Below are 20,434 nucleotides of genomic sequence, written 5' to 3'. Positions count from 1 at the left end.
TCATCATGCTTTACCCTTACACATGGCTTGAAAGAGCAGAGGAGGGTAAGATAGGGCATGGTCGTGGACTCTTCAAGGAACAGGCTAATTGTATGTGCTTGTTAACCACAGGCAGTGAAGTGGAGAAGAACTTCTATGCAGCATGATCCTGGGCATGAGGTATCAGCATTCTCAGAGGAATGCCGTTACTTCAGTAAGGAAGTGCAACAGATGAAGGTAAGTTTTACCTTCCATCACTCCTGCATTATTAGGAATGCAAGTAAAAAAGGGCTAACTTCTCTTAGAGCAATATCTTATAACTATTACAGCACTGCACATAGAATCTTCACACACACACATACACAGCCAACCATGTAGCTATTTGCAGCCATCATTAAAATAATTGGATTATTTCATTTTATTTCATAAAAACACTAACAATAATGCTAACAAATACTTTATCAAAATGATGGCTATCTACCTTTTTGGATTGCTTTCTAGCCAGAATGCTTGCTCAGCATTCACTCTTCACTTCTGCAATCTTCATCCCTTTAGAAGGCCACATGTGTGCATGACAGCCTCATGTTACAATATCTGTGAATTTCATTGCACAAAGCTCAGTGCCCTGTCTTTGGAAAGTACTATTCATGACTTCCCAAGACTTCTTTCCAATGACATCAACGGTATACACTCCCATGAAGTGTAAAAGCAGCAAGGTAAGTCCTCCACCCTGGCATAAGAACCTCAAACAAAATGTTCTTTGAAGTGGCAAGACTATACGTGCTAAACAAAAAGCCAGGCTTCACGATAAAGACTTTGGTCAGCTTGGACAACTGCCATTACTGGAAAGCAAGCAAATGGAAACTTCCTTTCATAAACACAACTCGGCTACTAAGAGCAATAGGATGAAACTTCCAAAATCCTCCTGGCTAACACCAATTACTGTTCTATCAGCGAGCAGCATCCTTACTGAAAGGTAACACACTATATCCTTTCTCTCTCCCTCACAAATACTGTCCTCTAACATATGGTCAGTTTACAAGTGGTCAAGACTCACTGTAATTAAGAACTCCGTTTTCATTAGCCATCCTCCAAGAATACGACAGCTCTGGCTCACTTTTTCTGATGAGTATGTGTTTCATTTCATTGTAAACAGCAGCCAGGAAAACAAAAAATACAGTCAATTTCTGTCAAAATACAGTCAAGTCACTGGGGTTGTGTGGAGGGGCTGGATTGCAGAGAGACCATTCACCAAGGTTGGGAACCCTAGCCAGGGGGTCAAGACAGACCCTAGTAATCAACATGTGAAGTTCATCTGTCTTCTGGAAGGATTCACGGAGTGTGATTCATATTCCCTTCACCTTTCAATTACTTTTCTCATTTCAAGAGCTCTCACCACATTTACAATCAACTGCTCTACAATAATTTTTGGAACACAACAATCACAAACTAGAAAGACATCAGCAGGACTCTGGCTTTATAAAGGCACAGATTTACTGCTTCCCCCTTCCTGCAATTCCTCTCCTCCTCTCCAGTTGGAAAAGCCAGAGGGACAACACAGAGATAAAGAGTCATTTACCTTCCGCAGAGTCTACAGACCATTCTGGATTCAGTGTCACTTCAGAATGGAGACATTGTGGACTATTGGAAGTGTCTGTAGAATTACTGCCTTCAAAAATCTCTACCACCCTAGAAAGACCATCATCATCTAGAGATCCTGAGGGGAGGAAGAACAGTATTGCAGTCAAGACCCTTAATCAAACCTCTGGAGACACAGGTTCAACTCTCAGCTCTTCCATAAACCACTCTCTAACTTTATATTCCAGCTTACCACCTGTAAATATATATGGAGAAGTATTTCCCATTTCAGATCACAAACTCCCAGCTGCTGGGAGCACCTTTTCATTCAGAATCTCATCAAGCAGAACACCAGTTGCTGTGTGGTGTCCTGAGATGGTCCTTTCTGCACATGGCAACATGGGCTGAGCCCCACTGTGCTCCACTCTAGGTTACCTGCAGGGTCCTGTCTTACATAGACAGATAGAATAATAGAAGTTAAAGCTTCCTCCCAGGACAAACTTCTTGGCTGGCAGGTACATACTATGTACCAGGGCTTATGCTAGTTTTAAGCTTCTCTTTGCAGCTCACCTATCAATTTTTCACTTACTTCAAACTTCCCATGAGCGTAGCAAAAACCTGACTGCAACAACCTGTCTCAGATCATTCTGAAACTGAGTATTTGTGACCCATAAGCAAGTCAGTAAAAAGCAGCTATTTTCTGCTGCCAGGTCTGACTCCTAGACAGAATATTATAATTATCAAGACAAGCTAATTTTATGTGGCAGTGATGACACACAATCCCTCTCACAGGGAGCTCTGTTTTCCATTTCAAGCAAATAGATTTTCTGTCCTGAGCATCAAAAATTTAAACCACTCATATTCCCCAGTGTTTTGCATTGAGCATGGCTCTCTTCCAAAAGGCAATGTCAAAAAGCAGTAGAGAGGTCCAGTGTTACATTACATGACAAATTTTTTGCATCAGTCCTGTTTGGTTTGCAGTTATCAAATACAGTTTTGTGGGTTTTTTTGTTTGTTTTTTTTTACTCTGAACCCTGAAATATCAGCCTTGCATTTAGAGACAAGCTGAGCTATTTTCTTCTGTCACACTTTCAATAATAGCAATGCTTTCACAGGCAAGTTCTGTTCTTTGAGAAGTTGGTGCAGTTCTACTGTGCAAGGTCTCATTAACTCAACAAAGCCATTGTTTCTGTGAAATATGCAGATCTGCTCCTGGGCTGGATAAGCACTAAAAGGACAAGAAGTGAAAAGCTCTCCAAGTTACCTTAGTCACCAAAGTCAATAGACATGACTACATACATCACAGGTGGCCAACTTACAGCATTTGAGTCATGTATGGCTTGAACGCTTTGAGTGCAGATGACACTCATGGGTCAGCCCTAAATGACTACATACTCAGGTTAGTCTCATGCAGCAACAAAGCAAAGGGACCTATAAGAAGTTGTTGTCACCTCACACTCCTGAATTACTTATAAAAACCCCCTTCCCCAGCGCTCTCCTAAGTATGAGGTATGTACCCTGTGGCATTCCACTGCAGAGAAGTTTAATTCAAGTCTCATAGGGTTGGAAGAGCTGGACACCAATAAGATACAAATGGCTGCATTAAGTGCCACTTTTATACAGCTCTCAGACACAAGCAACATAGCTAATAAAATTTCATCTCATCTGCTTGCTACTCCAGAGGTTGTTACAACTACAGCAAAAAATAAAAGGGAAAAAAAGCAGAGAGGTGATCTATTGCAGACAGGGGACCTGAGTAGAAGGGAGGAGAAGTACACAGTGCTAACTCTCAGGTCTGCCATGTCCTCCTGCATGACCGTGGTTAAGATAGTCAAACCCTCTGTATCTCAGGTGCCTACCTTGTAATCCTTAATAAAGGGCTTTGAAATTTGAAGAAGAAAGGTGTCTTAACACTCCTTGTCCCTGTCTTCGTCTTGGATTTTTTCTTAGTTTTCCTTTCATGAGGGTTAGCACAGGAAAAGTATTAGGCTTCTGCTGAGTCTTGAATTTATGTATTTATTTATTTGACTTATGCTTATGAAAGACAGCAGTAGAAAGCAACCTGCACATAACCATGAAGCAAACCCAGTATTTCCCAGGTCCTTGGGCTCTTCTCACTTTTGACCCCCATTTTTTGCTTAGGAAATGAAAAAACTACACGGTCCTTCATCTATAGCACAGATAACCACAATGTAAGACACACTCATGCTTCCCTCTGCCAGTGTATCCCAAACCTATTTGGAAGGCATTATCACCAGGCATCTTTTTTTAAGCAAATCTATTAAAGGAAACCTCTGTAAAGAAATTGCCTCAAGGCTACAGTTCAGTGGTAGCTATGGCAGTGTTCCTGTGCTGTTGGCTTGCACTCACTGTGGAAAGTCCCCATGAAGTCATGAATAAATGGAGCTCTTTATGCTTTTGCCATGGGATCACATGGGCGAATCAGCCCAGAATGAGCAGGAATCTCTTTTACAAAACCACACTATTCTGAAGATGGAAGAATGGATTCATTTAAGCAGGTCTTCCCAATTCAGTACCTTTGAATAAGAACTGTTAAATAAAAGCTCATGTCATTTGTCAGCTGAAATGTATTTTGTATCCCTATTGCTATATTTGAATGACTAGGCTCTGAAAACAACTTTTAAAATTCTCTTCCTAATTAATACCTTAAAGAAAGATAACTTGGAGTCATGTGACTTAACAGTAACTAAATCAAGGTGAGAGTTTTTGCTTAATGCCAAAGACATTTTAAATTAAGTCTCCCACTAAATGATAGACAATTCTATTCATAGAAAAGAAAAGAAAAACAACAACAACAAAACAAACCAGTAAAAAAAGCTAGAACAAGTCCACGTGCCCTGGGAGTCTGCAAATGGAAACACCTTTGTCATTAATCACTCAGACACAGCTATGCTAAACTGAATATTCAAGCTAAGATCCATCTCACTTTGCTTTAGCCATCTACAAAGTAACAATTTAGAAGCTTTTGTAATCGTGTTTACCTGTCTGATCTGAAGCATCTACATTAGAACAAGTTTAACAACAGCCTCTCTGTCAACTACAAAGGGAGCTTTTGGGGAATCTCTCAGATACAGCATCCATAGCATAGATCTCCATAGCAGACATCTCTTAGCACAGATAGATAATTAAGGCAAGATTACTCCTGTCCATGGAGCTGGAAAGACAACAGAGTTTTCAAGACATAAAGAACTCTGTCACAAGCTGTTGAGAGCAAGCTTAACAAATCCTCCAGCACTAGCATATGGCCAGTCACTGAACAGGATACCAGGCATTCAGGAGTTTGAAAACTGGCCATCAAACCATTCTTCTTTCAGAGAGCTGAATTCAGCAGCAGCAAAGCCCAGACAGTGATGAAAGCTTTCAAAAATCTTACTTTTGATTATGGATGTTCAAGTTCAGGACTTACCTTGAAGTTGTTGGTTTGACGGGGTTTTTTGTTGTCCATTTCATTGGGGTTTTTTGCAATTGATGGCTCAGGTATCATTTTCTAAAAAATGGATCTCAGATGGGACTACAGTACAAGGCTTGATTTTCCAAGTACTTGCACAAGTGTTATAAAATAACAACTTTACTGAAAACAATACAGTCTATTAAAAAGGGCTATTTTAATGGGCTCAACTATTGTCAAGTACTCAAAACCAATTTAAGTTAGGCATATTCATGACCAAGAGTACTCAGTCTTTCTCCAATGCCCACTGTTTCATCCTGGAGAACCAAAAGTACTTGTGTCCTCTTCTTGCTCCTTCTTCCTGGAGTGCTAGGCAAAAGGCTGCCTCTGCTCAGTCTCAAAGAGCTGAACTGTGCCTTATCATTAGAACAATCTCAAACTCAATCATGTGTAATGTCATGCTCTCTATCTGTGTTTCTTAAACATTTTTAGATTAAAATAATGGGACACATACCTTAAGCAAAACAAGCTCCACAAATACTACCTAATCTTTCAGAGGAAAAATAATTCAGGGTCCATCCAGCACAGTGATGATGTTGTCATGTCTCTGTGGCAAGCTCTCTGCTCCCAAGGTTTTTACTTTCAAGCGTATGTTCCTGATTCTGTACACTGCCTTTTGTTTCAGCACTGCTGTGCTCATTCCAGCCCTAAGACAGATCTTAAGTCTATATAGTCTATATAATCCTAAACAGCCATAATTCAATAAGCCTGTTTCTCCTCTTCATGCTATTGGGTTTGAACGCTTTCTTTGTGAAACCTGTGCACAACACATCCTATAACACAGATAACCTTGAGCTGACTACCCAGAAAATACATTGCATCAATGACCAGACATAAATCTGCACTGATACTGCAGCAAAAAGAGCCACTGCTGAAATGAATGTCACATCAGGTTGCAGTCTCGGAAGAACAGACAGAAGTAAGAGACACTACAGGGCAGAAACAACGAAGGAAGAATCCTCCCTCTCTCCCCCAGGCTGCAATGAAGCAAAAAACTATGCCAGAGACTGTCATTACAGTGGTATTGTAATTAGAGCTTCTAGAACCTTTTACTAATAAGTTGAGGACAAAAATAAGGTTCTTTAGAAGGTGCTGAGCTTCTTTCAACAGAAAACAGAAAAAAACCTACCGATTATCCACTCAAAAATCTGAAGTCACATCAGAGAACTGTGTGCATGCAGGCACACCGCTATCAGATTTATAAAAGTGGGGCCTCACACAAGTGCAAATGAATCCTCTCAGCTTTCTCTGATGGAGGCTGGGAAAGTAAGCAAATAAGCCAGCAGCTGTTATTCCTCAGAAACTGGATCATAACCTGATCAGGCTCTTCGCTTCACCCACTCAGTTCCTCAAATTTTGAATCAGAAAAGGGCAGGTATGACATTAGTACCAGCAAGGCTAGGCATGAAGAACAGATAGGTAGGTGTACGGCTAAACTTGAGGTAGCAACAAATTGTGTGCTGTGGATTCTGACAAAAGAAAGGAGGAGGAAGAAACTAGGGGGGACAGAGGGGAATAAACAAAGGACGCTTTTATCCTCCTCATTTTCTTTCATATTTCTTTGTGATGCACACAGTAAAGCTTTAAAAGACAAAAATACTTCTATGTATATGTTCCCACAAGTAAAAGACCATATAGAATTACAATAGTGTTGTTTTCCTCCTTTTATATTAATTTTATGCACATCCTTCTTGAATATATTTGTTGATGTGATGTTGATCTACATCTTTGTAGATCCAGAATCAGGATCTCCTAATTGGAGTTGTAAGAGTTCTTGAATAATAAGGAAAAAGAAACCATCCAGATCCAAACAAGAAATTCTTTCTCCTTTCCATTGCTCTGGCTCTGCTCCCCTATCTTCCTGCTCTGCCATAACGCTATCTGTTCTTTCGCACTCCTGAGAGTCTCCCAAGATGCAGGATCTGGGACAGCCAATACCTACAGAAGAGTTACACACAGAACCACAAAACGAGGTGGAACACCACCAAAAAATACCAACATCAGGGATGCAGGAGATAAGGACAGCCTTGAGGAAGAACAAATCTTTTCCCACCTTTTGCATGTCACCTTTTGAGATAAAAAATAGGGAATGCTGCAAAGAAATAATAGTTTCATGAGAAACAGATTCCAGGGTGGAAAGCACAGAGAGAAAAAAAAATCAGTGGATAAGAACCAGAAAAATTAGAAGTAAGTAACAATTTAAATATAACTGAAATTTCTGATAATGTGTCTAATTGTACAGCACAGAAGAAAATTCATCATTAACTTTCTAATTTGGATTTATGAGAGAAGTATATAATTCAGTGGGTGTTCAGCATGTAACATATAGCAAGTATTTAAGCTTTCCAAAAGCATACCCTGCTCCAATCAGGGTATGCCATTTGGAATAGGTTGGGGGGAACTCATTAAATCACTTGCTTATTATTCACACTACAGGAATGTGAATTCTATTGGCAAAATGAATCAATCAGACAGCAAAGAGCTATTCTCTGGAGTCTACATTAATCAGCCCGACAAGCTGTCACTAAGGATTGGGTCAGGCTCATAACATAGCATCCAGCCAGTGGGGAAAAAAAATCCCCAAGACTGCTGAAATAGGGAACAGTTCACCCATTTAAAGTTGTCCCTGGAGGCTTGTGTCAACCATTTATTATTGCTCACACACAGCTGCGGAAGCTTTTAAGTGAGCAACCTGCATTCTTGGACGTTCTAGAACTGTGTGTGTTGTGGAAACATGCTTGATCCCAGGTATTTCTGTGAGGACAAGCAAGATGAAGTATCCTGAAAGAAATACTGTTGGGCTCTAATATAGCCCTCTGAAAAAGACACAGTCAGAAACTTGAAAAAGGACTAAAACTAGGACACATGTCAGAATAGATACAGTGTTGGGAAACACACAGAGTTGTCATGCAGTCTGCACTTCAATAAAACATTTTAAAAAACCAACATTCTGTTTCTACAGACTATTTTTCATACAGACACATTGTTTTCAAGGTTTAGTTGTTCCCTGACCTCCCCCAATGTAAGTCTAAAATATAAAGTATCATTTTAAAAAAATGCCATGTATGACAATACACACAAAAAATTAGCTTTTTATTTAAAAAAAAAACAAAACAAAATCCCACAACCATTAACCCACCCCAGCCCTGGTAAAAATCCTGAACTCCTAATATCTCATGATTCTGAGATATACACCCTCTTAATGAGACTAAACATAACAGAGAAAACAAGCACTAGCCGGACTGCAGGAGCCCTGATCAGACCAGAAATAAAAGTACCATGGAAGAAAAAAAGCAGTCAGCAGTTCCAATAAATACTGTGAAGCAGTGTAACACATATAGCAATGCATAAAATCAATATACTGTACTAGAGAACACAATCATACACTGCGGCTGCTTGGATGGGGGAGTGATAAGATCAATGTTTTTGTTCTTGTCAGCACTTGTGCCAACTGTACATTCAAGCTGGATGGAGTTTAAAACTAAGTATGACTTACAGTGACACAGCTGCAGGATGGGCTACAAAAACTGCTGAATGGCTCAAAGAAGCAGAAGTGTTTTAGCTGAACTGTACTTCAGGAGAGGCGACAAGGGGAGGCAGGCAGATCCACTCTCGGAGGGAAAAACAATAAAAGGATGAAAGTGTTTAATTGCAGCAATGTATTATGAGTGTAAATGCTCAAAAGTGAGGAAGAAAACATTTCTGTCCTCACAATAAAGCTTCTTCATCTCACTGAACTCTATATGGAGTGCTGTGCACACTGCTGCTCTAAACTTGACGTTAAAAGCTACACCACAGTACACCAGGACAGCATAAATATTAGTATAAGGATTTAAATCCTGCCGCAGGCTGCACTGGCAAGACTGTATCCAGCAGATCAAGGGATGTGATTATTCCACTCTACTCAGCATTTGTTAGACTACACTTGGACTACTGTGTCCAGGTTTGGTCGTCCCAGCTCAAGAAATTGGAGACCATCCAGCAGACTGCCACCAAGACAAACAATGGGCACAAGTTGTTTCAGGGAAAATTTTGGTGTGGCTGTAAGAAAAACTGAGAACAAATTGAATGAATTGAGAACAATTAAACATTGACACAGATTAACAAAAGAAATGGTGGAATCTCTCTTGCTGTAAGTACTGAAGGCTGAGCTTGACAGGGCTTTGGGTAACATAATCTAAAGCCTTGCTTTCAACAGAAGGTTGGACCAGATGTTCTCTAGAGGTTCCTGCCAACCTAGAATTTTTCTATGATTCTATGATCTAAACATATGCACCACTGAATACTACTTTTGCCGTAACCTCATTTTAAATTAGAATTTATCTGATTTTTCTTCCCATTCCAGCAATAAAATAACATAAAATAAATAAAAATAATAATGACAAGCAGAAAGGAGGACAGTTCACTGTTTTTCAGAATATCTGTCAGCATCTATTGAAATTATCAAGCAGCAGGCTTAAAAGGAAGTGCTCTTTCACAGAATACATAATTAAACAAGTGAACTTACTGCCAGAGAATTTAGGAAGGCCATAGGATAAATGACTCAAAGGAGTTCCATGAATTTGTTCAATTCTTTTACTTTCTATTAAGCATTCTTTACCATCTACTTTCAAAGACAGGATACTCAAACTTTTGGTCTGATCCAATAGATCTAGTTTTACATTTGAGCCTCATGAATGGAAGATAAATCAAACCCCTAAAAGTCAAACACAGTAGTCTTAACTGTCTTAACTTGTAACCCCACTACAGTTTATTTGGATCAGCAATTTAAATGCTCACAGCAGAATGATAGAAACCTTACCACTAACATCTAATAAATCATAAAGCACAAGAATGATTTATTCCAATTAAGTTGTAAATGGAAGAACAGGCTAAGAAACAAAACAAGGAGAAAATCTAACAGTAGTGCCAGCTTCCATTTCTACCTAAAGGCAGAAAGAAAGAGTTAAAATTCCCAAGAAAATGGGATTCCAACCTGCCAAAGTAACAGATAGCTCTGTCACACCAAGGTCATACATCATAGCCACCTCCACAGGTCACTTCTATGAGCAGAGTAGATAACACCTTAAAAAAGCCTAAACAAACGCAAAAATAACAAAACAGAATCAAAGATAATACTAGGTATCTGCATTTTAAAGTACATCCCATAAGACACAAACCAATGTTGCACTGAAAGACAGAAACCCAGCATCCTCCTTAGATGCTGACAGTGGAAAAAAAGATCCCACCAGAGAGTTCTTTTTACATTCCACACGCTGAAAAAGCCATTAGAGCAAACGTTGCTCTGACAGCAGAAGACAAACATATGGCTTGAGGGGCTATGGAAAGTAGGAAGAACTGTTACTGCCAGACATGCAATAGGAAACTTTTTCGTCTTCTTATCTCTACCTTCTGTAAGTGTTAAATACAATGTTGGTTTATTTATTTACCATTTATGGAATTATTTTATTAGCTGGTTTGGAGTCATAAAAAAAATATTACAATGGACACCATAAAGAGAGACATCCCATAGCAAAGTCTTCACCTTGACTGTCATCTATTGCATGACAATCTCAAGAAAAGCACTTGAGTAAACAGCCAAATGAAAGGATGGTCTACGGGTCCTAAATCTGAATGGAGTTTTGTGCCTGTGGACCATGCTGCACAAGCATGTGGAGTTCGGAGGTGGCTTGCCTGCATCAAGTCTCTCACAAGGCATGGGGCGTAACAGATGGCCTGTTGCTTAAGACACTTACCAAGGACTTTAGAGATCCAGATTCCATTTCAGTTTAACTTTGTACAAGTCTCTTAGTAGGACACATCTACACCATGGATATAGACAGATTTAAGCTGCCCCTGCCCAAGCTAATCTGGAAATGAAAGTGCAGGGAAGATTGCTGCAAAGACACCCAAGCTCGAGATATAGGTGATTGGCAGGAATTCTGAGCTCATGGGCAATGCCATGCACATGCAGCCGAGCAGAACTCAACACAAGCCTACCCGTGCTGAACTGTGCTACATATGAACTTGCTAGTTCTGGTCTCCAATAGCTCTCAGCCCTCTACCCTGTGCTCCACTGCAGACATCCTCTTTGTTTTGGTGGCTCAGCTTTCCATCTGTATCAGGAGGATAAAAGCACAGCCCATACTTACAAGGTGTCAAGAGGATAAATATATTAAGTGGTCCTAAGGCACTCTAGGATTATGGCAACAGATGTAATGTCAATTCCTTAAAGCAGTGAAAATGGAGATGACAGGGCAATCAAAACTCTAAGGAAAGAGCAATTGAGAATATAAAGTTTATTTTTTTCTAATTTAACTGCGTCTTTGCATCCAGAGGACACTGCAGAAGAAAAGGCACTCTTTGGGACACAACAATGGGGGCGGGGGGGGGGGGGGGAGAAGTGCAGGACAATAAGATTCTTAACAACTGATTTAGTTTAAAGCTACTATGAAATGAGGCAAAATGAGATGTTTACATCTCTGAATTACAATCCATTGACAGACAGCTCTTACCTGCTTAAGATCATAACTGGTTGGAAACTCTCCAAGACAATACAGAGGAAGAAATGAGTCTTGTGAAGAACCCATGCTACTCAGCAGTGACACAGCTACTAACAAAATGTAAGTATTTAGCAGCATCATTTAACGAAAAGTGTGCTTAATACATCAATCAAGAAGTCTAAAAGAACAAAACTCTGATTCAGAAGTAGCCCTTCTAGTAATTTTCAGTTCTCCAAGACAGCAAATTAAGTGAGAAAATGTGTTGTACAGTGCCAATTCTTTTCCCTCTGTTTCATTTTTGCATCATTTCAGACTCAGTGACTGTACATTGCGGTATACAGAGATGATTATGTATGACAGAATTACTCCAAGTTAACTGCTTCCACTGTTAACCATTACACCCATTATTTGCAGGGTAAATTGCTTGGTTTAAGTTAACATGCTTTGCATCACATGTGCAGCATGGTAGAAACGTGCACACAAGCAACTAATGCATCTCTGCTAATGACTAGTAATTCGTTAAGCTGATTAACCCCTACAGCTTATAGTCATCTGTTCATAATTTTATCTTCATCCATAGCTCATGATTGTCTTGCTTCAGTCTTCTTCACCATAAAAAAACTAAAAACCATTAAAACCCACTTATTTTAGTAAAAAAAATACTTATCAGTCACAACTCCTTACAGCGTTAGAAATGAATAATTCTGTAAGTAACAAACAATTCGCATACCAGTTGCTGCTGGTTTTAATTCCTTGCAGCAACTCTCAATACATGTCATACACTTCTAAGAATCAACAGTAATGTGATCATTTCGTACTGCAGACCTACAATTTGTACCTACAGCAGTAGAAATTGTACCAGAATGCACATAAAACAGAAGTATGAGGAAATCCACAAAATAAATAAAAAAGATATAAATTCAATCCCTGATGCCTCATGACTTGCCAGTGTTATATGGGAAGAAAGACATACAGACACTAGTTCAATGTATTTTCAAAACTAAGTATCCCTGATGCATTGATTAGAAACAGCACAAGTGGGTTCATTCAGGAGGGTCAGAAGACAGGCAAAAAGACAGGAGTACCAAATGCAGCTTGCAATGAGGACCAAGTAGATTCAACAAGAATCCATGGGTACAGAATTCCTTCCTCACTAAAACAGAACTAATATTTGCAAACATTATTCATTCTTTTGACTCTGAAAAGTTTATTCTCATTTACTGCATTTAACAACAAAAACATAGCAAACACAAGGAGGCAAAAAAAGAAATAAAAGAAATGGCAAGCTAGTCATTCTGTGCTTCCGCTTGCATCTCCTTCCAAGGGATGCAAGGAGTAACCAACAGTTTTGTGTTCCCAGACAGCACAGAGGCTCTGGATGAGAGAGGAGACAAGAGCCAGCATGTTACCTGTGACACTAAACACTTAAAGATGGGTTCAGACTGGTTACTAAGACTGTAGGGACTTGGCTATGCCTTGATTAAGGACAACCACAAACACTGCCTGGATGTATTGTAAACCTGTGGAAAACCTAGCCCTACCTGCATTACCTGAGCAGTGATAAAGATATTGTCCATGGTGCCAAGTTTTGAGAGACATTATTGAAGATAAGCTGCAGATGACTTTTAAAATTCAAACTGGCAGCAGGTCCCAAGAATATTCACAATCCCTGCTACACTGGATGGAGTAGTTAAATTAAAAAGGTTTGGACAGCCATGTGAACTTTTGCCCAGCTCAAGAAAAGCAGGAGGAAAAAAGAATGAACATCCCAGTCAATTTTCCAAACACTTGGAAGTACAACTATCTCTGCTGAATAAATTCAGCAATTTAAGTTGCTCCTAAGCAGCAAGGGACTGAGCTGAATGGAGGTCTGAGCTGATTTAAAGCTAATTTGTTTCAGGAAGTTGTGAAATTGCTTCAAGTTCAGTGCCTGCAGTCATTTCTGTAAAGTGATATTAAACTGATTAAGTTTTATGTGACCACCCCAACAAGTTCAGAAGACTTTCCCTGTTTAATAACACATCTTCATCCATATTAGGTTCCTTTACTTTGTTTGGAAGGTGTGGTTTATTTATTTCTGCAAGATATTTAAAACAAAGCCCAAGATATCCGCCAGAATTCCTCCTTTGAATCAAAGTTTCCATGAGTTGCTGAAAAGTTGGGTAACTTTATGAATCATATGGGATAAACACAGAGGAGCTACCAAGTACAGTGTACCGTATTAACTGTGACGACTTGGCTGCCCATTAGGAACATCCTAACTTTATGTTCAGCAAAAACCCCAATTAACTGAACTTTACTTTCCACAAACTGGACTGCATCCTCCCATCTTTTCCACCCACGTCTTGTTCTGTGTCAGCAACATTTAAATAAGCAAAATTAGATGCCTCCTCAGATAGCCAGATAATGGAGTTACAAGCTCATTCTCTACTCGCATGAGGAAGATTATACCCCTTTCGATCAGCCTCTTGCAGATTTAGGAAGGTAGCAGGAACAGACAAAAAGGGAGCATGCTAACAGAGGCCCAATCAAGCAGCTTACTGAAATGTTCTGCATGGGTCTAGGAGTCCAGAGGTAAGTAAGAAACATTACAGTTATTAAGCTTATTTTAAAGTTAACAATAATTGTACCCCATGATTATAAACATGGCTTTATAAAAGTTGGTATCATAATTACTTTTAAAATTTTGGGGAATTGAGACATAGAAGGCTGAAGAAATTTGCTTAAGGTCACGCAGACGAAGTATATGAGGAATAGAACCTGAGTCATATATTTAAAGAAAGATTTAACTCTTGGAGTATGGAGGGGCAGGGAGGGCTGGAGGGGAGTAATTTGTTTTCCAATTTGAAATTCTTATTCCGCTTCTCGCTTTCAATGACTACAAACCTCCTCATATACAAATGATTAAACTAAATCCAGCAGGCTACATTATAACAGATGTAAACAACAAATCTGCTTTTTGAGTCATGAATCAGCTCATCGTTTATCCAAACTAACAGACACACATGGCTTTCAAACCTACCTACAGCTAGAGTAAAAACACTTCCACACTGAAGGAAAACAAAAATAATTTTTAAAAAAAAGCCACACCAAAAAATAAAACAACCTGAATAGAATATGGTGTTAGCAAAGAGTGGTTAGAGAGAGAAATGCTGTGAAAAATGCCATATTGGATGTCTTCCCTATCAAGTTGAAACAGCTTAGACCCTAAAACCAGTTATGGGGCCCTCGCCACCTGGATTAACCAGTCTAAATCAGCTCTGAAGCAAACCTTGTTACTTTAAATTAAAACTAGTCTCAGGCCTCTAATAATGTTTGAATATTGTTCTGTAATGTCATCATACAGGTTTTTAGATGGACTTTATTTACATCATATTCATTAGGACACCACACCATTTGAACTAAATATTACCTTTCCTTCTCCTCCCACCCAAAACATTGACATGCTAAAATGTTTATCTAGTTGTTCTCCCCCACTGAGGTACATGTTTGCATAGGCACACAAACAGTGCTATACCATTTGGAGGGGAAACTAAAACTAAAAGCTGGAATCTTTTCACAGCTTATGGAATCCCTACTAAAAACTGAATTCTTCCTGCTAATGTGACTGAAAACATTAGCTTTTTCCAGATTTCACTGTCTTGCTTGTTTTGTTTGTTGTTGTTGTTTTTTTGTTTGGGGGGGGGATGTGTTTGTTTGGGGGTTTTTGTTTGTTTTTTGTTGTTTTGGTTGTTTGTTTTTTAGTAGCCTTACTTTCATGGGATTGTACCGCAATTGTCACCACACTGCTGACTTATGTCATTAGAGTCAAAATATGACAGAAGTAAATATCACTATTATGTCAAGAGACAAGCATCCGAGGGTCACTCACTGTCTCTCCCTGTCATTATTCCCTGTGTCAGAAAATGGGGAATACCAGATAATGCAGGGAGAAGACAACAAAAAAGAGAGAAGTTGAATGTGTTTCCTATTTTAAGCTGTCTGTAGTTAGCAATTTTGTTCTCATTTCAGGGACAAACTGTCGACCCCTCTTAAACCTCAGAGATTAACTTTCAGTTATGCATAGAGACAAAGTCTCTTCACAAGATTTAACTGTCTGTGCAACAGATTCAGTTAAGCATTACAGCTTTGTAATTCAAACTAAACAGCACACTATAGTATATGTTCCAGTTTGGTGTAAATAACTATGGATTACTTTATATAAACAATTCTAAAATTCTTAGCTGCTTTACAGTACCAATAGCTCTGACAGCAGCCAGATGTAGAGAATGGACATGCTCTTTTTCTTTTAGTCTGATCTGAGACTTTAGTAAAAGTGACCTGCATGGCTGCTGTACCACTATATTTATGCTCACTGATAAACACGCAACATTGTTTTTAATCTACAGGAAAAAATATTAATTAGTCCCACTATAAGATTAAACTAGACAAATAATTAATGCAGAAAAATACTCTTCAGGAGCAATAGTCTTTATCTATTATTTTAATAACAGAGTATCAGTGAAAAATTTGCTGTATTTGACTTTTTGCTGCTACTTCTGGACCAGCAAGTTTCCAGCCCATCTTTTTCTCTTCTAGTCTTACATTTTAGAGAAAGGAAAATGCTCCCAACCTATTATAAAATTTATTTTGAAACTGAGTATTAAATATCTGAATTTGTAAATTTGACTCCATTTAACTTAGATAAATCATAACTTCTGCCTATAATTATACCATTAATAAATAGGTATTATACCTATCAGATTTTTTGGTAGTAGTTTAAATAGAAACAATTTAACAAATAAACCACATTAAAGATCTTCTTGACTATACTTAGCTTTTCCTTAGCTCTTCCTCAAACACAGAAGATCAGAGATTTAATAATCTTGCCATATGTTCCCCCAATAAAATGTATTTTATATTAAAATTAAGCAATACTAAAAATCTAACAAGATGTGTATTATGAATGCTTCACTGTATGTGGACTCATTAACCTTAGTCAAATGAATAGAACAACCCAAAATTTAACCATGACCACTGTCTACTTGCAAAGTTCTCTAGTGAAGCTTTGATAACTTATTCCTATCACTTCAAAATTTCCCTTTTAGGACCCTATCAAATTGTCATTTCATGAGTGAAATTTCTTCTTAAAATTTATGTTTTATAGAATTTCCATTTTATAGCCAGTAAGATTTTCTGATACATTTTGTGAAAATAATTATTGTAATCCTTTTCTCCAATGAAACAATGAAGTGAAATCTACCCTAGAAAGACATATAACCTAATGTTTATATTTGGTGATTACCTTTTTTGACAATTAAGCTTCTATCTGTAGAATCAAAAATCAATATTTTATTTCTTCTGCAGAGCTATATTGGCTACTTTGCAATCTCCATATCTTTGCACATAAATAGTCTTGAGGGCAAACTAAATCAGCTAACATTTGTAGTTGCCCAGTCCCTTTGCAAAACATATTATGCACTTAGGATGAATTCAGTGTAAATCATCATCCTAGCCATACAATTAAATACCATAAGCTTCCTTAACCCTCAGCTCAGACTTTCCTAATCTCTAAAAGAAAGCAATGCCAGATGGCCAAGAACAACTGTTAAGAATCAGAGGGCCACAGAGAAATACCTGAAGCTCTTAGTGATACGGTAGAGAAACACCTTCTGTTTCAACTTACTGCTGGGCCCTGCTTAGATCAATTTGCTTTTCAGAACTCATATGCGATCCTTCCACATTAACTAATACACATGCTACTAATTTTCAAAAACTGTATTTTGTTGTCATTAATCTAATTCACAAACACTGAATTCTTGCTGGGCAGAAACAATGCACCACCTCTTTATCGTAGTTATCACAGCGACAGTGTGTTTGCTACATAATGACAGAGAATCCACTAACCACTGCACTTCTCCGTCACCTTCAAACATATACATGTATGTACATGTATATGTGTATATATACATATAAAAATATACAAAATATGTTCTATATTAAAATGTGTATAATATATAATAGTATATTCAAATATATTCAGATATATTCCAATTATATTCAAATATAATCTTCAAATATATATGAACTGGCTGCCAGGCTGAAGGAGTAGTACAGCTCGCTGCCACATGAGGGATAGATTAGGTTCCAGCCTTTTTCTCTGTGCCAAGAAGCAAATAATGGAAAAAGATTCCTCTTTTTCTATAGAAGAACATCCTTCTTTGGGCCAACACTGAGAATCATTCAAGACAATAGTGGCCAGCATTCTGGGATGCCAAAGGATACCTCTAGTCTTCATTTTCAGAGGAAGCATCTCAGAAACACCGTTTTACTACGGCAGAACAACACTTCCCATGAGATGGGCTTTCTGCTACCACAGGCTCGGAACAATGTAGCTTTGTGGCAAGCAAGCTGGACAGGTGGATTGCCTATTGCAGCTGTACAGCTGCTAGACTGGCATCTGTTTAAAGACTCTCTGAAACACAGTTTTTCCACCTCTGTTTCCAGTTGCCTAAATCAGTTCCTGGACAAAAAAACAAAACAAAACAAAATGTGTCTTGCCTTTGTCAGAAGATAACAGCGTGGCAGTGGTCTCCTCGCCTCTGAAGACCAGGAGTGTCATTCTGCTTTGAATTACAGGTTCAGAAAATTTCATGCTTAAAAATGAGTCTTCTCTTTTTAAAAATAAATCACCTTTCATTACAAAAGATGATCATCACTGCTCAAGAGCAGGCCACAACTTCATGTTTTTGGACTTGGGTTTCATAACAGAAATGCAGAAGAAAGCAATGAGAACAGGCAAACCTGGGAATGGAAAAAAAGGGTTAAGAAGAAAGACAGGACTGAAATAGCAGGGAGTGCTTCAGGACAGGGTAGGAGCAGAGGGCACTGGCAGAGCTGCGTGTCAAGCCCAGGGCTGGGCTAGCAGGAGAGTTCAGGGCAGGAGTGAGAGATACTGCAAGTGCAGTGTCAGCAAGGAGCACATACAGAGCCAAACATCCAAAACCTGTCAGACATAGTAGAACTAACGTACGTTCCACGTACAAAGCCAGTGGCAGCGAACTACAGAACACCTGCCTGTAGTATGCTTCATTCTAGCTTGTGTTTCCATGAGTAAAAAGAGATGATAATGTTATTCATTTCAATGGCTCAAGACAATAAAATAGCCTGGTTAAAAAAAATAAGAATCTAGCAAGATGCAGTCCTCTGGAAGGATGCATGGAAACAACAAGACTGTCTTGCAAAATTGAGTATAAGAAAGCTAAAGTGAAGAAAGGGGAACTTCTGAACAATTTAAACCAGGCTGGTGCATCAAATTTCTGTTGTAAACTATTTTGAAAAGTGCCTGACATCTTGCATTTAGCATTTTTCTATAATCTCTCAGATTCACCATTCCAGAGTATCATTTTCATTCTGTATAGCCTGGTTCATACAAAAAGCATTTTTTAGAATATTAGACAGAGATGTGGTGACAAAGTTTGATAACAGAAAGAAAAGTGGTATAAGCCTCACAACAAAAGACATGGTGGGGCGAGTGTAAAGGGGATTAAGAGGTAAGAGTTGAAGAAGCACAGGGTACTGGAGAACTGTTCCAGATGGTAGGCTAGTTTTAACCTAAGAAGCAATGTGTTTGTATAAAAGTCCAGTGGGAGCTGAGCAGACAAAGATGAGCACGCAGATGAGGTCTGAAATATTTTTCCAAGTTCAAGGAATGGAAAAATGGACTCTGAAGGTCTGATGCAGAGTGAAGAAAATTGCTGCTTGGGAAGGAGATAAAAGCAAAGAAAGATATTGCATCTAAAGAGGTGAGGGGGAAGAGATACCTAATGATGGATCACAGAGGACATGAGTAATGATATCAGAAAAAAGCTGTTCCAAAACTAATCACAACATATAGCATATGAAAAAAATAATTCCAAGGCATCAAAGTAATGCAGCATTGGGTCAAATAGCCAGTTTGATATAAATCTGGTGTGTTCAAAGTGATTTATTCCAGAAATAGTTATGTCAACTTTCTGGTAGGGTTTGTGTGCAGAAAAGAAAAAAAATTTAAAAAATCACAAGTGACCTTTGATCAGATGTTCTTCAGTGACCATTTCTACCTTTCTATTTAAGTAAGACCCCCACAAGTTCAGTGATTGCAGCATTTCAGTCTGTTACTGATAAAAGCTCACTGTTGCATGAGTGGTTCAACACCACATCAAATCTCTCATTAACTCTTGCTCTTAAAGGTTATTTCAGTAAGTGGGTCAAGATAAACAGAGAAGCTGCTAGTAAGACTTCTAATTTGAACAATTATATCTCTACACCAGAGGCAGCTATCTGAACTAGACTGTTAATGCCCCTTTTTCCAAAATAAATCCAGGGATAGTGTTTTAATTTATTTATGAGGCATATTGTATATTTCTGGATCACAACCATGAATGATTTTGTTCATGTGCTCAAGCTTTGCAACCATCAGGAAAGCAGTGACCTTTGATTTCAAACTAAGAAAACCATTTCATATTGGGCTATATTAATGCACACTCAGTATTTCAATTAGCCTGCAATTTCCTCAACAATACTATTCACTCAAGGATGCCTAGCTGCCAGATGACTTAACTTTTCTTCCCTCCCTTGTACGTGACAATACTTTGCTCAAAGTAGCCATTATGCTTTTAACTTGTTTGCTGAGGCATTGCCTCAGTTCCTGGGCATTGCCTCAGCAAACTCCTCATGCCTCTGGGCTGATGGAGGAAAATCAATTTTGATCCCCCAGAAGCAAGTGCAAGTCTCCAACTTCACACGCCAATGTGGACAACTGCAGCTGAAACTGAATCCAGATTAATTCACCATTCCAGTCATTTCACATTTATGCTGATACTGTACAAGGTTAGAACATACGTGATTTATTGTTTTTAATTGGAGAAATGGGACAGAACTTCCTTCAAATGAAAAAGCAGTTTGT

The 20,434-nt window shown here is 38.6% G+C and overlaps 1 protein-coding gene across 5 annotated transcripts in view; it reads right to left on the bottom strand.

Moving 5' to 3' along the window:
• The window catches only part of TSPAN9 (tetraspanin 9), a 196,483-nt gene that overhangs the window by 89,432 nt on the left and 86,617 nt on the right, over window positions 1–20,434 (bottom strand). The window lies entirely within an intron of this gene.

The sequence above is a fragment of the Ciconia boyciana genome, chromosome 1, assembly GCF_034638445.1.
Source record: "Ciconia boyciana chromosome 1, ASM3463844v1, whole genome shotgun sequence".
Taxonomy (NCBI): Eukaryota; Metazoa; Chordata; class Aves; order Ciconiiformes; family Ciconiidae; genus Ciconia; species Ciconia boyciana.
Note: the sequence above shows the minus strand (reverse complement) of the source record. Positions and strands in the feature narration are given on the sequence as shown.